General features: G+C 40.4%; 1 protein-coding gene across 1 annotated transcript in view; it reads right to left on the bottom strand.

The window, feature by feature from the left end:
- The window catches only part of SLC28A2 (solute carrier family 28 member 2), a 59,980-nt gene extending 44,494 nt beyond the window's left edge, over nt 1–15,486 (bottom strand). Inside the window, exons 1-3 of the mRNA XM_069105947.1 lie at nt 15,421–15,486; nt 3,632–3,716; nt 528–616 (exon numbers count right to left, since the gene is read on the bottom strand). The gene's annotated coding sequence lies outside the window, so the exon portion shown is untranslated. The remainder of the gene's footprint in view (nt 1–527; nt 617–3,631; nt 3,717–15,420) is intronic.
- Nucleotides 15,487–15,782: the final 296 nt, after the last annotated feature.

The following is a 15,782-nucleotide window of genomic DNA, read 5'->3' as shown; positions in this document are numbered from 1 at the left end:
TTGATACTGAAGTCAAACAGTGCTGCAAAAGAATACCAGTGTTTTCATTTTAAGTTCTTTAGAGAAAGTAAATTTTTTTGCCAATTTTGTAAAAGACAGCCCAAAGGCGAATTATGAGGAATTGAAAAGGACTGACCCATTACATGCCTGGGGGCTGGAAATCTCTCCCTCCCTAAAGGAGGATCTGGGAGTAAACCTCCAGATATCAACAAACAAAGGAGAAACAAGTACCTGAAGTTTTCCCAATTCCCTACTGCTGAGAGAATGGAGAGAATTGGGCAAAAGCTTCCAGACAGGGCATCTGTCCTTGTCCTCCATGCTTTGGAATGTGAGCCCAGGTAAATGACCTCAAACATAACCACTAGACTGAGAACCTGAGAGTGTCAGGCTGAGTTCAAGCCAACCTCATTGCTGTCTGACCTAATGGGACCTGAGAGGTCAGACCTAAAAACTACCTCCAAGGTGCTTGGAGAGTGACCCCAACTGCTGGACAAGAAGGGCACAGAGAGAGGGGGAGGTTTACATACCTTCTAGTCTTGATTGGAGAAGAACTTGAGTTGAGCAGTTTTCTCGGTTTCAGGAAACCAAAATATGGAGGTTTAGGGGTTCTGGGACCCTGAAATAGCAACACACCAGATCCTGACTGAATGAATTTGACTCAAGCCTTCTTTCAGCTAAAGTAAAACAAAGTTTATTAAAGACCTGCCATATTTGGGTAGACTCTTGAGCATTTGTTATCACTGATGCCAGAAAGCCAGATTGAATCTGAGCACCTTCATGGAGGCAAGATGGATCTTACATACATGAAGACTGAGGGGGGCATCTAGAGATTACCAAGTAGTCTGGGGTGACTGGAGGAAGGGTCCAGGGAGGATCTTGATGGGAGTGGCCAGTAGGCTGGGGTGACAAGAGATCAGGGGACAGGAAGCAAGAGAATGATTTTTTTTGATAGGATCAAGGGTGGGAAGTAGAGAGAAAGAATCCAGAGGTAACAGAGATGTGGACCTAACTATAATGAAAAGCTTATAGCCTCAGGTTCAGGGGCAAAGATTTAAGGCGAGTTCAAGGGAATTCACAGACCCTACACTCTATCAGTTAAACTAGATGATCTCTGAGCTCCCTTCTACCTCAAAACCTGTGGTCCTACAAAAAAGAAAAGGAAATAAGTTTTCTTGCCATGTCGAGTGGGCAGAATGGGCCAGTTGTTAAAAAAGTCAGTAAAGTCCGAAGGTCTAAATGGGGTTTCAAGTCCAAGTAAAGGCTTGAAAGCAGAATTTCCTCTTGGGTTCCTCACCATACTCAGCATAGGATAAAGTGGGACATCCTGAAGCCAGATTTGGATTTCCTTTCTTGGGTATTCTTTCCATTTATGGAAAATTATGACTAGTAGGGAGCACTTAGCCTGCTATTTGGATTTTCATGCAACTTTGGGTGAGATAACTCTATGAATTCATTGACTTCAACCACCAAGTGTTAAGCAGTTGTAAGGGTGAACTCAGGTTTTCAAGCTTTTCTTACTATATCTCCATACCTATGGATGATAATGATAATAACTTTGCCCTCTGGGTTTATCTTCTTTGTTTTGTCTCCTTTAAACTCATCTACATGGAATATTTAAAAGGACTTGGAGAGGAAAAAAATTGGGAAACATTGAATCTTAGAGCTGTATGGCTATTATCAAGCATTTGAACAGTCCTTACAAAGATAAAGACCAAATATAATCTAGTTATCAGATATTATAATCAGAAAGTATCAGGAAATTGAGGAAAATGATAAAATATGGAAATATTCCAAAATGACTTATGGAAAGAAAGACACATATAGAAGAATTATTAGTGGATTTGTGAATCAGTCTAGACAAGTTTCTAATTAGTCTCCCAATCAACAAAATATACTTATATTAATTTATTTTAGAAGCAGAAACATATACTTCACCAAGTTCTATGATCCTGATTTAAAACTACACATTTACAAATATTTACTTACATAGTTAATCTTTGGGGATGAAATTTATAATTTAACACAATTTTCTACTGTAAATAAAAGCGGTAAGGATTTATTGAATCAAGTTCAGAGAAAAGGTAGGAGGTAAGAAGCATATGTAGAGAGATGAAAAGTTATGTAAAAAGGGATGGCAACCACTCAGCTGGTGATTACAAAATGCATAATTTTTCTCATGTGAAAAAAATTGCTTTTGGAAATGGTTTCTATACATCTTCTTGTTATTGTTGAATTGTTATCTTCAAATCTGACTGTTTCTGATCCCATTTGCGGATTTCTTGGCAAGGATACTGAACTGACTTATCCCTTCCTTCTCCAGCTAATTTTATAGATGAGGAATTAAGAGTAACAGTGTTAAGTGACTTGCCCACATACCTATGGAGAACTAATGTTTTCCAACATTACTACTTTCAACTGAGACTAAAGAAATTCCAATAAACGGTAAAAAAAAAATTAAGAGAATTTATGTATTTTAATTGATTTGAATCTCACAACAGCTCTGTGTGTTGTAGGGATATTATCCCCATAAAGAGACACTGAGCAGTTAAGTCACTTGCCCAGGATCACACAGCTACTAAGTTTCCAAGGAGAATTTTAAATCAGGTATTGTTGACTCCAGGCCCAGCACTCTGTCCACTATACCACTTAGCAGGGTATTTTATAGTGATACAGCACCAATTCCACTGTGATTTAATCTCTCACTTCTCAAGATCTGAAGAAAAACTGCACTCAGAATGTCTCACCTGTACACAGGAGGCCCAACAGGATTTGCCAGAACAACTGGGCGTGAGCTGTGTAGAACTGTCTTGCCTTGGAGAAAGGGTGCTAGCTCTGCCTTACTGAAGACCAAATAGCAAGAAGTTAGAATCACCTAAGCTCCTTCTCACCAGCTCCTACAATCTCAACCAAAGAGGGACACCTTGGTTCCAGGCAGAACGTGTCTTTGCTCAATGGAAGCACCCAGCAGGTGATGGTCTTCAGTATGAAGAAAACCAATTCTGGTCATGTCAAATCTACCCTTTCTGGGCCCAAAATCACAGCAAACTCAATCCTACTCTTGAACCAGAGGTATCCCTGATTATCCCACATGCTTCAGAAAAAAGAATAGCTTTTTCCTACCTCTTTTTTTTTTTTAAAGCAATTGGGGTTAAGTAACTTGCTCAAGGTTACACGGCCAATTATTTCTGGGTGTGGTGCTAAGTATCTGATCCCGGATTCAATCCCCAAGGTCATCCCGACACTGGGGCCAGTGCTCTTACTCACTGAGCCATCTGGCCACCCCTAAGCAATTGGGGTTAAGTAACTTGCTCAAGGTTACACGGCCAGGTGTTTCTGGATGGGTGCTAAGTGTCTGAGCCCTGATTTGATCCCCAGGTCATCCCAACACTGGGGTCAGTGCTCTTACTCACTGTGCTACCTGGCCATCCCTTTCCTACCTCTTTCAAAGAAGGTTTTCACTCATTGCTGTCCCCTAAGGTCACTGAATGCACACTAATTACATTCTGGAGTGGAGGAAGGTGATGTTCTCCTAAAAAGCCCTTCTGGGCTCTCTTCCCCCCAGAGACATGGCCCTGAACAGTCCATCAGAAATATGTTTACAGACTAGAAAAGTCCGGTGGGGGAGCCTTACCTAATTGGTTGGGTTGTAAGGATCATGAAGGCTTTAGAATGATCCTGCCTCATTTATCTTTGATACCTCTGAGTTTCCTTTAGACCTGCAACACAAAAAGCAGACCTCCTTGTTTCTCTGAGCTCAATTGCTCCCTCTTTGAGGATGATGGTTTTTCCAGGAATAGTTTTTGTTGTGCAGAATAGGAAGGTGTCATTTGCTTTCTCAGTGTACCTGGGCAACAAAGACTGCAAGAGCTGAGGGTAAAGGGGATGAATGCGAAGAGATAGGAATCATAATATCATACAAATAGAACTAGAAGGGACATTACTTCCCTCATCTTATATTGAATAAACTGACATTAATACCTTAACTTGGACTATGTGTAAGGTGATACAGGGAAGCATCAGAAGTGGAATTTGAACCTAGATCCTCATTCCACTATAACAAACTGCCTTTGAATAGGGGTGAAACCAAAGGTTCCAGAGAGAGAAAGAGACGTTCAGTCAGTCAATCAATATTTATCAATCACCACTACTTGACAGGCACTGTGTGAATTGTTGGTGATGTAGAAAGAGGCAAAAGACAGTCCTTATTCTCAAAGAACTCACAGAGATAGAGATAAAGAGAGAAAGAAAGAGAGAGAGAGAGAAAGAGAGAGAGAGAGAGAAGATAATCTAGCATTTATGGTGAAAGTATAAAGGAACATTCAGGAAATTGGAGCCCAGAGGGTTATACTAGAATCTAGACAGGGGAAGTGAGCCTCTGGGCAGAATAAAAGTATGCCTTGAAGAGCATAACTCTTGAAAACAGTAAATACTTGGGATAGGTGGGGAAAATGATACCTGCTAAGAGGACACATGTGGAATTCTAGATCTGCCCTCCAACACCTTAATGGTGAATGGTCATTGTTCACATTTGCTCTCTTACTTTATCTGAGATACCTTCCAGCTCTAAATTGATGCTTACCTGATTCCCCCCTTACTATCCTCTCAACAGCTTTCTATGGACTCATTACATGGCATAAATGTTCTTTCTAAAAGGCAATGACTAGAACTGAGCTCAATAGCCCTGGTTGTGCTCTGACCAGGACAGAGAAAAATGTGGCCTCCACTTCCCTTGGCCTGGACACTCTACTGTATTGTACTGTTGACTCATTTTGAACCTGTCGGCTACTAAAAACCCCAGAATCCCCAGTTTCCCACAAACTTATCTCACCAAACCTACCCTCTATACCACACTTGTCAACAGTCTATCTATTATCACCTACTATTTGCCAGGCACTTTGCTGAGTGCTAGGAATACAAAGAAAGTCAAAAAACAGTCTCTGTTCTCAAGGAGCTCACAGTTGAATAGAGACAAGACAAAACCATTATGAACAAATTATATGCAGGATAAATGGTGGAGAGTCTCATAAGGAAAGCACTAAAATTAAGGCAGACCTGAAAAGGCTCCTTGCAGAAGGTTGGACTTTAGCTGGGAAGGAAGCCAGGGAAGGTGGGGATAAGGAGTGAGAGAGCTCCAGATATGGGAGGTAGCCAGTGAAAACTACACACATAGTGGTTTTTTCTGAATTCTTGTAGGACTTCACACTCATCCCCATGAAGTTGCATACTGCACCTTTGGAAAGGGGAAAGCTCTGCTCCATTCCCCAAGCTGATGCCTGTATCTTCACTCCTTGTTTTCTCTAGAACGTCTGCTTCTTCCCCCTTCAAACATGCACAAAGTGCGTGTAAGTCACAGAGAAGAGTTATGGTTTAGATACGATGTTGAGGCCAGCACATATTTCTATATAAGAAGAAATAATTACCACGATATCGAGTCCCTGGTTATCCATATAGCTCTCTTGTGGAGAAAGCGAAATAGATTCTCTTTTTCTTTCTCCATCTTTGATACTTTTTTTCAGGCTAAAAAAAATATATGAGACTAAAGGTTGAGTTAAACAACATAATGTGGAGATAGAAACTTTCTCTGAATTAAGGCCACAGACCCATCAAGTCAAGTCAAGAAGCATTTATTAAGCACCCACTATGAGCCAGGCACAGTGCTAAGCACTGGAGTTCCAAAGAGAGGCAAAAAAAAATCAGTTCCTGCCCTCATGAGATTCCCAGTCTAATGGGAGAGATAACATGCAAAGTATAACATACGAACAACATGTATGCAGAATAAATTGGAGATAATCACACAGAGTTAGAGAACTAGCATTTATATAGCATTTTAACTTGGAAAAATGCTTTACAAATTTCTCATATTATCCTCATGAGCAGCCTGGGAGGTGGGTAATATTAGTATCTCAGGTTTACAAATGAGAAGTCAGAGCCAAAGAGGGTTTAGTGACTTGCTAAGGGTCACATAGCTACCTGCGACCAGATGTGAATTTAGGTCTTCATGACTCCACATATAACACTCTGTGCTCTAAGCTACCTATTTGCCTAAAGAGGGAAGGAGCTAGGAAGAAGCTGAAATATCAGCTAGGACTTGAAGTCAGGCGAGGAATGCAGGAGACAGAGGATGAGGAGGAAGTGGATCCCAGTTATGGGAGACAGCCAGTGAAAATCCCTTCAGTTGGGAGATGAGCATCTTGTTGGAAGAGCAAGGACACCAGTGTCACTGGATCACAAAGTACAGGAAGGGGAGGAGGCAGACATGGGGGGTAAGAAGGCAAGAAAGGAATGTTAGGGGAAATAGGAGAGGCAGAGGAAGCCAGGGGGCAGTCACTGAAAAAACGGAGTGAATGAAGTCAAGGGATTAAGGAAACCAAGGGACTGAGATGGTTAAGGGAATAAGGGAACAAAAGTGCCAACAAGGCATAACAGTTTACTATTCATATGTTAAAATCTATCATATGTGCCTACTTAGAGTAGCAGAAACAGGTATGCATGATGAATCAATCAAATTATGCAATGAGTATGAATTCTTGTTTTATACGGTTTCCCTCTTTCAGTATGAACTAAAGAGTATGTGCAAGTATGTTAGTGTGAAAGATATGAAGTTGAGTAAAAGTCAAATTTGGGAAGACTTCCAAGGTTGAAGCAGATATCCTGAGGATGACAGTACAATATTGGCTGATTGTTCATTTCTGCTTGAGATCCTTTCTCATACAACAGCTATGAAGCAGCTCTCTGTCTTAGGGTTTGGAATCTAGTTACCTTTCAAAAGCAACCAAGCCATCCTACCATATCTAAAGAAAGCTTTGTGGTAAATCACTGTGGGACACTATCTAAAAAGATGCATGTAAATGTCTACCTTAGCTCTATAAATCACCCTAAATTTGAAAAAATCCATGAATCAACAACAAAAGCAAGGTTGGTAACTTAGAAATCACTTTAGATTTTTAAAAGACATGAAGAGACAGCAGAAGCAAGGATAGGAATCAGGAACACATTGCAAAAAAATGAGGTTCACTTGAACAGTAATCAACTGAATTTAATCATCAATTAGGACTCTTACTTACCCTGAGTGTCTGCTGGATGTCCTGGACACCCTAGGGAAAGGAGTGGGAGAATGCTTCTGAGGGACTGAGAGTGAAGTTGTGTCTAAAGACCCAGTAGAGGAAAGGGATGGGATCAGAATGTCATGTGGCTCTGAGGAGGAGAATCCATGGGAAGTGAGTATGGAGGAAAAGTAAGGAATGGAATTTGTAACTCTACCTCTGCTATTGAGTCCCTCCTGTGATAACCTTAACCAGCTTCCTCGTATGTAAAATTAAGGGGTCAGCATCATTCCAGAGGACCAATGATGAAGCATACCACCCACCTCCTGTCAGAGCGATGAAGGATTCAAGATGCAGAATTAAAAATGCATTTTTAAACTTAGCCAATGTGGGTATTTTTCTTTTTACCTATTTATATGACTTCTGTTTTGTTATCTTTTGTTGGGATGGGGAGTTGGGAAGGGTATAAAATAAATGTTTGTTCATGAAAAAAAAGTCAAAGAAAAATAAAACATTAAAAAGGTATCAAAATATAAAATCAAAATCAAAAAATCCCCAAGAAAACTACAATCAACATGAGAGTATTGCACCCAAGGGGCTCACAATGGAAAACAGGAGAACAGCTGAGATTCAAGACAACAACTGAGTCTGAAGACACTAATGACAAACTTTAACAGCTTCACAACTTTGTCCAAGGTTGGTCCTGTCTACTATGAATGGACAAACCAAATAGTTGACCCCTCTTTTTCTCTTGCCTGGTGTCTTCAAGCCAGGATAACAGTTTAGTTGAGTACCTTATCTGGCACTGTGGGATGTACTGGGGGATAATAAATAAAATAAAACATAGTCTCTGTTCAGAAGAAGCATATAATATCTTTGGAGAGACAATACAAACTCTTTATGAGATAGTTAAAAGAGAAAGCAATACTGCACAGTATTATGTCTAAAGGACTCAGGGAGACAATGAGGTTGCAAAAATTAGAATTATAGGAGTTCAGATAGAGGATTCTTGAATGTGAATACGAGTAACTGCTTCTAAGCATCTCCACTGGATGACTGTGTGTCACCTCAAAATGATCTTGTGGTCTCTCCTGACCTCACTCTCCTTCCTCTTTCTCTCCTTTTGATTATGACCCCTCCCTTTTCTCCTCTTCCTCATTCTCCTTTAAAAATCTATATAAAGCCATACCTTCCAGTTCCTGACCCAGAGCTGAACTGAAAAAAAATGTGTAACTCCTGATGTCAAGACAAGATGAATAATGACGAATGGGTGTGCCATTTCTGTCCTTGCAGTCTCCTTTTCTTGCACCAATTTCCCCTAAAAAGTTTATTATGAAAGAAACTTTACTTTCCTTGAACACACAAAAATTAAGAAAGAGAGGAAGTAATTGCATCACTCAGATGGCTTGTAAAAGTCCCACAAGAAACTGTGGGATTGGTTCCCCACAGCTTTGGCAGAGATTGAGTCTTTAAGGAGGAGGAGAGACTGCTCTCTTATTACCAGCTCCACCCTCCTAGGTATCGGACAAGAGGACAACCTAACTCCAAATTTGGATTTCCTCTCCCAGGTCATTCCTCACCTTAGGAAGAAGTAGCCAGTACCTAGCCTGCTATTCAGACCTCTTGCAACCCCTGGCTAAATACCAAAACCCCTTACTCCACTTCTCCCTCCTCTATCCCCACTCCCCAATTAAAACTTTATTCCTTGCCTCTGTCTCTACTCCAGGGGGAAGAAGTCCAAAGGTTACTTTCTCAGCTTCAAAATCTATTTACTTAGTCACAACCCCAACTGCCCCCCAAAAAGCAAAAAAAAAAAAAACAACTACTTGGGAATAAATGCTTCTCTTTCAAGTGCTTTCCTCTGACACAGTATCAACACATCATAGATTGAGAGCTGGGAATCTAACCTGCTCATCTTACAAATGAGAAAACTGAGTCACACAGATAGTAAGAAACAGAGGCGAGAGTGTAATCTGGGAATTCTGACTCCTAATCCAGCAGGCTTTCCACACACTACCTGTATGGTGAGTTAGCAGAGACTGTTGACCAGAGTTCTTCAGTCCAGATGAGCCAATAATCAGGTCAAGTATCAACTTATTATCTTATCTCATTACAAGAGAAAGGTAAGACATCCATGAGGGCACTCCTCTATACAGAGCTCATCTCATTCACATTCACAGTTATGAACACTATCTGTCTTTCCCTCCATCCTATTCCCTCCCCTGTTTATGTTTCTCTTTCTTCCTTCTTCTTTACCCTCCTTAATAGTTTTCCTTTTGACCACTGCCTCCCTCAGTATTCCCTCCCTGTGCCTCCCCCTCTTTACCTACCCTTTCCTCTTAGTACTATTTCCCTCCCTTCTAACCACTCCCCCGTTTATACCTCCCTTTCTTACCCCTCCTACTGCCTGTAGGGCACAATGGATTATTATACTTAAAGGAGTATGTTATTCCCTCCTTGAACCCAAACCAAGGAGGGTAAATGTCATACAGCGCTCCTCTCCCTCCTTCGTTTCCCTCTATTATAACGAGTTTTTGTGTCTTTTCACATTAGAATCCTAAACTTAACTATGTGATCCTTCTTTGAACCAGAACCAAATGAGAATGAAGTTCATATGATGTTCATCTCACTCCCTCCTTCCCCTCTACTACAGTATGTTTTTATGCTTCTTAGTGTGGCACAGTTTACCTTTTTCTGCCTCATCCTTTCCTTTTCTCCCATTACAATCCCTTTGTATCCCTTAATAAGGTTTTTTTATCATCATATTAGTTTATTTATACCCACACCCTCTATGTATATCCCTTTTAAATGTCACGATAATTATATAAATTTCAATATTGACAGGTATCCACTTCTCATATAGGGATGTAAAAACTTTGCTCTAATTGAATCCCAACTTATGTGCGTGTATGTGTGTGTGTGCATATATGTGTGCGTGAGTATGTGTTTTCCTTGTTTACTTTTTTATGTCTTTCTTGAGTCTAGTAATTGGAGATCAAATTTTCCATTGAGCTCTGGCTTTTTCATCAGGAAAGTCTGGAAGTCCCTTATTTCATTAAATGACCATCTCCTTACCTGAAAGATTATGCTGTTTTGCTGGGTAGTTGATCCTTGGTTGCAGTCCTAGCTCTTTTTACCTTACGAAAAATCAAATTCCGATTCCTACGATCTTTTAATGTAGAAGCTGCTAGGTTCTGTGTAATCCTGACTGTAGTTCCACAATATTTAAATTGTTTCTTTTTGGCTGCTTGCAGTATTTTCTCCTTGACCTTACAATTCTGGAATTTGGCTACTATATTTCTTGGAGTTTTCAATTTGGGATCTCTTTCAGGAAGAGTCCAGTGAATTCTTTCAATAATTATTTTACCCTCTGATTCTAGGACCTCAGGACAGTTCTATTTGACAGTCTCTTGGAGGATGTTGTCCAGGCTGCTTTTTTCATCATGGCTTTCCAGTAGACCAATAATTCTTAGGTGACCTCTCCTGGATCTTTTCTCCACGTCAGTTGCTTTTCCAGTGAGATATTTTACACTTTCTTCTAATTTTTCAATCATTATGTTTTGTTTGACTGACTCTTGATGCATAATAAAGTCCTTAGCTTCAATTTGACTGATTCTAATTTTTAGTGAATTATTTTCCTTGGTTAGTTTTTGAAGCTCTTTTTCCATATTTCACTTTTCATTTTGGGGGAGGTATATTCTCCAGTTAGATCTCCCATCCTAGTTCACCAATTTTACTTTTTTTTTAAGTCAATCAGTCAACAAGCATTTATTAAACACCTACAATGTATCAGGCACTGTGCTATGCACAGGAGAAAGTCAAAAACATGACCCTTGCCCTCAAGCAGCTCACATTCTTTTTTTAAGTTAAATTTTATGTTTATTTTTTAGTTTACATCATTCATTTCCACAAGAATTAGAGTTACAAATTTTCTCCCCATTTTCCCCCTACCCACCACCCCAAAACAGTGATACCACTGAATACCCCCTACCCCAATCTGCTTTGTCCTATATCCTCCCCCATTTCCCCTCCTACTTTCCATTAGGGCACATTGGATCTCTATGCCCCAGTGCCTGTATATTTTATTTCCCAGTTGCATGTAAAATAATAATTTTATATATATATATATATATATATATATATATATATATATATTTTAAACATTTGATTTTAAAACTTCAAATTCCAGATTCTTTCCCTTCCTCCCTTGTCACCCACAATTACGAGGAAGATAAGCAATTCAATTTAGGTTGTACATGTGTAGCTACGCAAAACATTTCCATAGTGGATATATTGTGAAAGACTGACTATATTTCCCTCCATCCTATCCCACCCCCCACTTTTCTATTCTCTTCTTTGATTCTGTCTTTTCAAAAGTGTGTGCTTCCAACCTCCCCCCCCAACCTGCCCTCCCTTCCATCATCCCCATTTTCATCCCTTTCCCCCCTACTCTCCCGTACAGTGAGATACCCTATTTAGTGTGTATGTCATTCCCTCCCTAAGCCAAATTCAATGAGAGTAAGGTTGACTCATTCCCCTGTGTCTTCCTGTTCTTCCCCTCCATTGTAACAGGTTTCCCTTGCCTCTTCTATATGGGATAATTTACCTTATTCTGTCTCTCCCCATCTCCTCTCATTATATTCCTCTCTCACCACTCAATTTCATCTTTTATGTATCATCCCTTCCTATTCAACTGGTCCTGTGCCCTCTGTCTATGTATACCTGTACATATATATATATATATATATATATATACACACACTAACAAAGTATTCATGTGCCCATATTTTCCCCTGAAACATGATACTCAGTTTTGCTGGGTAGGTGATTCTTGGTTTTAATCCCAGCTCCTTTGACCTCTGGAATATCATATTCCAAGCCCTCAGTGTAGAAGCTGCCACATTCTGTGTTATCCTGATTGTGTTTCCACAATATTCAAATTGTTTCTTCCTGGCTGTTTGTAATATTTTCTCCTTGATCTGGGAACTCTGGAACCTGGCTGTAATATTCCTAGGAGTTTTCTTTTTGGGATATTTTTCAGGAGGCTATTGGTGGATCCTTTCAACCTCTATTTTGCCCTCTGGTTCTAAAACATCAGGGCAATTTTTTTGTTTTTTAAGCAATCGGGGTTAAGTAACTCGCTCAAGGTTACACGACCAATTATTTCTGGGTGTGGTGCTGAGTGTCTGGGCCTGGGATTCGATCTCCAGGTCATCCCAACACTGGAGCAGTGCTCTTACTCGCTGTGCTACCTGGCCACCCCCAGGGCAATTTTCCTTGAGAATTTCGTGAAGAATTATTTCTAGGTTCTTTTTTTGATCATGGCTTTCAGGTAGTCCAATAATTTTTAAATTATCTCTTCTGGATCTATTTTCCAGGTCAGTGGTTTTTCCAATGAGAATTTCACTTTGCCTTCTATTTTTTTATGTGTTTAGATCTGTTTAATAGTATCTTGATTTCTCATAAAATCAGTAGCTTCCATTTGCTCCAAACTAATTCTGAAAGAATAATTCTCTTCAGAGAATCAGCTTTTGAGATTGTTTTCCATCTGGCAAATTTGACTGTTTAAGTCATTCTTCTTCTCATTGGCTTTTTGAGCCTCTTTTGCCATTTGAGTTAGTCTATTTTTTAAGGTATTATTTTCTTCAGTCAGGTTGTTGACTCTCATTTCATAATTTTCTTGCATCATTCTCATTTCTCTTCCCAATTTTTCCTCCACTTCTCTTAAATGGTTTTCAAAATCCTTCTTAAGCTCCTCTATGGTCTGTAACCAATTCATATTTTTCTTGGAAGCTTTTGGTGCAGGAGTTCTGACTTCAATTTCTTCCTTCTGTTCCATGTTTTGATCCTTTTTGTCCCCCAAAAAAAGGAATCCAAAGTTGGATTGCTGTGCTTGCTTTGCTTCCTTTTCTTGCTCATGTTGCCACTCAATTACTTGACTTTTGAGCTTTTGCCACAGTAGAACTCTCCTTCCAGAGAGGAGAGCTTTGTCCAAAATCACTGAGGTTTTCACAGCTGCTGGAGCTATTAGTTGGCTCCTCTCTGAAGCCATCACTGGCTCTGGCACCTGGTCACCCACCCCAGGACCTCCACCCTAGACAGCAATCCAGATCCAAGCAGGTTAAAGCAAGAGCGATTACCCCTCAGAACGGTTGCTTGGTCCCCCTACAATCTGCAGTCCAGGAGCTCTGAAGCAGCCATGCCCTGGCAGCCACTGCCCCTCTGCTGCTTCTCCCTCTGGAGGGCAGAGGCCAGACCACACTCCGGGACCCCCTGTTCCCAAAGTCCACTGACCTCTCATTTTGTCCTTAGCATCTATGGGTTGATAATTCTGGAAACTGCCACAGTGGCTGGTGATCCACTTTCCCCAAGTCCCTCCAGCCAGGGCTGGTCGGGCCTCTCTGGGGCTAAAACTGTGGACTCACTCGGGGCTGGACTCTGCTCTTAGTGCACTGCAATGGAGCCTGCAAGACTGTTTTCAGTGGGAGGGTTGTTTCTCTGTCACTTTGTGGGTTATGTAGTCCTAAAGTTTGTTTAGAGTCTTTTAAATAGGTATTTGAGGTGGTTATGGAGCGAGCACAGGGAGTTCTCCTGCTTCTACATGGTCATCTTGGCTCCTCCCCCTTTTCTGCCCTTTTCAAAGAAAGTTTTCATTCATTGCTCTCCCTTAAGGTCATTGAATGTACAGTAATCACATTCTGAAGTGGAGGAAGGTGATGGTCTCCTAAGAAGCCCTTCTGGGCTTTTTCCCCCCAAGAGATACACCCTTGAACAATTCATCAGGAATATATTTACAAACTAGAAAACTCCAGTGGGGGGGCCTTCCCTAATTGGCTGTTAGAAGGTACCTAATAGTATGAGAGCTTCAGAACAATCCTACCTCCTCATTTGTCCCTCTTCACCTATCTCTGATATCTTTGAGATCCCTTTAGACCTGCAACCCAAAAAGCAGACCTCTGTTTCTCTGAGCCCAATTGCTCGCTCTTTGAGGATGGTAGTTTTTCCAGGGAGAGTTTTGTTGTGGAGAAAAAGAGGGTGTCACTTAATTTCTCACTGTGCCTAGGCGATTGGAAAAGGGAGAAATCATAGAATCACAGAAAAAGAACAAAAAGGGACCTCAACAGTTCCGTCATGTTACATTGAATAAACTGAAGTTAAGTTACTTAACCTGAAGTTGGACTATATGTAAGGTGATATAGAGAAGCATCCGAGGTAGAATTTGAACCTAGATGCTCATTCCACTATAACAAGCTGACGTTGAATAGGGGTGAAACCAAAGGTTCCAGAGAGTCAATAAATATTTATCAATCGCAACTGCATGACGGGTACTGTTTTAAGCACTAGGGATGCAAAAAGAAGGAAAAGACAGTCCTAATTCTCAAGGAACCCACAATCTAATAGAAGGACAGACAGGAAAGAGACAGAAATAGAAGCAATGCCAGAGAAAGAAAAAGGAATAGAAAGGAGAGATAAATATGAGATAGAGAAACAGAAAAGAGCAACAGATATAAACATAAGTACAGAGGGGAGACAGAGAGAGAGAGAGAGGAAGAGGAGGAAGAGGAACAAGAGGAGAAGAAAGAGAGAGAGAAGATAATTTAGCATTTGTGTTTAAAGTACAAAGGGGCCGTCCCACACAGTAATTCCTGTTTGGGGGAGTAATAGAAAACGGTCATTGTTCACATTTGGTCTTTGATCCTTTATCTGAGGTACTTTCCAGCTCTAAATTGATGCTCACCTCATTCCCCCCTTACTATCCTCTCATCAGCTTTCTATAGACTCTTTACATATTGCCAATGTTCTTTCTAACATACAGTGACCAGAACTGAGCTCAATAGCCCTCACCATGCTCTGACCATGACAGAGTGAAATGTGGTCTCCATTTCCCTTGGTTTGGACACTCTATATTGTTTACTGCATCATACTATTGACTCATATTGAACATGTGGGCCACTAAAACCTCCCAGAATCCCCAGTTTCCCACAAACTTGTCTCATCAAAACTACCCTCTATGCTTTACTTGTCAATCTGTCTCGTATCACCTACTATGTGTCAAGCACTGTGTTGAGTACTAGGAATACAAAGAAAGTCAAAAGACAGTCTCTGTTCTCAAGAAGTTCACAGTATAATGAAGACACAACTGGTATGAACAAACTATATACAGGATAGATGGTGGAGAGTCTCATAAGGAAAGCACTAAAATTATGGCAGATCATGAAAGGCTTCTTGCAGAAGGTTGGACTTTAGCTGGGAAGGAAGCCAGGAAAGGTGGGGATAAAGAGAGAGAAGGGAATAGCCAGTGAAAACTACACACATAGTGATTTTTATGAATTCTCGTAGGACTTTACATTCATCCCCATGAAACTGCATACTGCACCTTTGGAAAGTGGAAAGCTCTGATCCATTCCCCATGTTGATGCCTTTATCTTCATTCCTTGTTTTCTCTAGAATGTCTGCTTCTTCCCCCTACAAATATGCACAAAGTTTATGTAAGTCACAGAGAAGAGCAATGGTTTAGACATGATGTTGAGGCCAACACATATTTTTATATAAGAAGAAACAGAATTAACATGATATTTGGTCCCTGGTTGTCCGTATAGCTCTCTCATGGGGAGAGCAAAATAGATTCTTTCTCTTTTTCTTTCTCCATCTTTGTTATTTTTTTTAAGCTAAAAAAAATATGAGACTAAAGATTGGGTTGAACAACCTATTTGTAGATAGAAACTCTTCCCCAATTAC

This window comes from Petaurus breviceps, unplaced genomic scaffold (assembly GCF_028583685.1).
Source record: "Petaurus breviceps papuanus isolate PSGF00001 unplaced genomic scaffold, PetGlider_PUasm1.0 77, whole genome shotgun sequence".
In the NCBI taxonomy this organism is placed as follows: Eukaryota; Metazoa; Chordata; class Mammalia; order Diprotodontia; family Petauridae; genus Petaurus; species Petaurus breviceps.
This window is presented reverse-complemented; position numbering and strand designations above follow the sequence as displayed.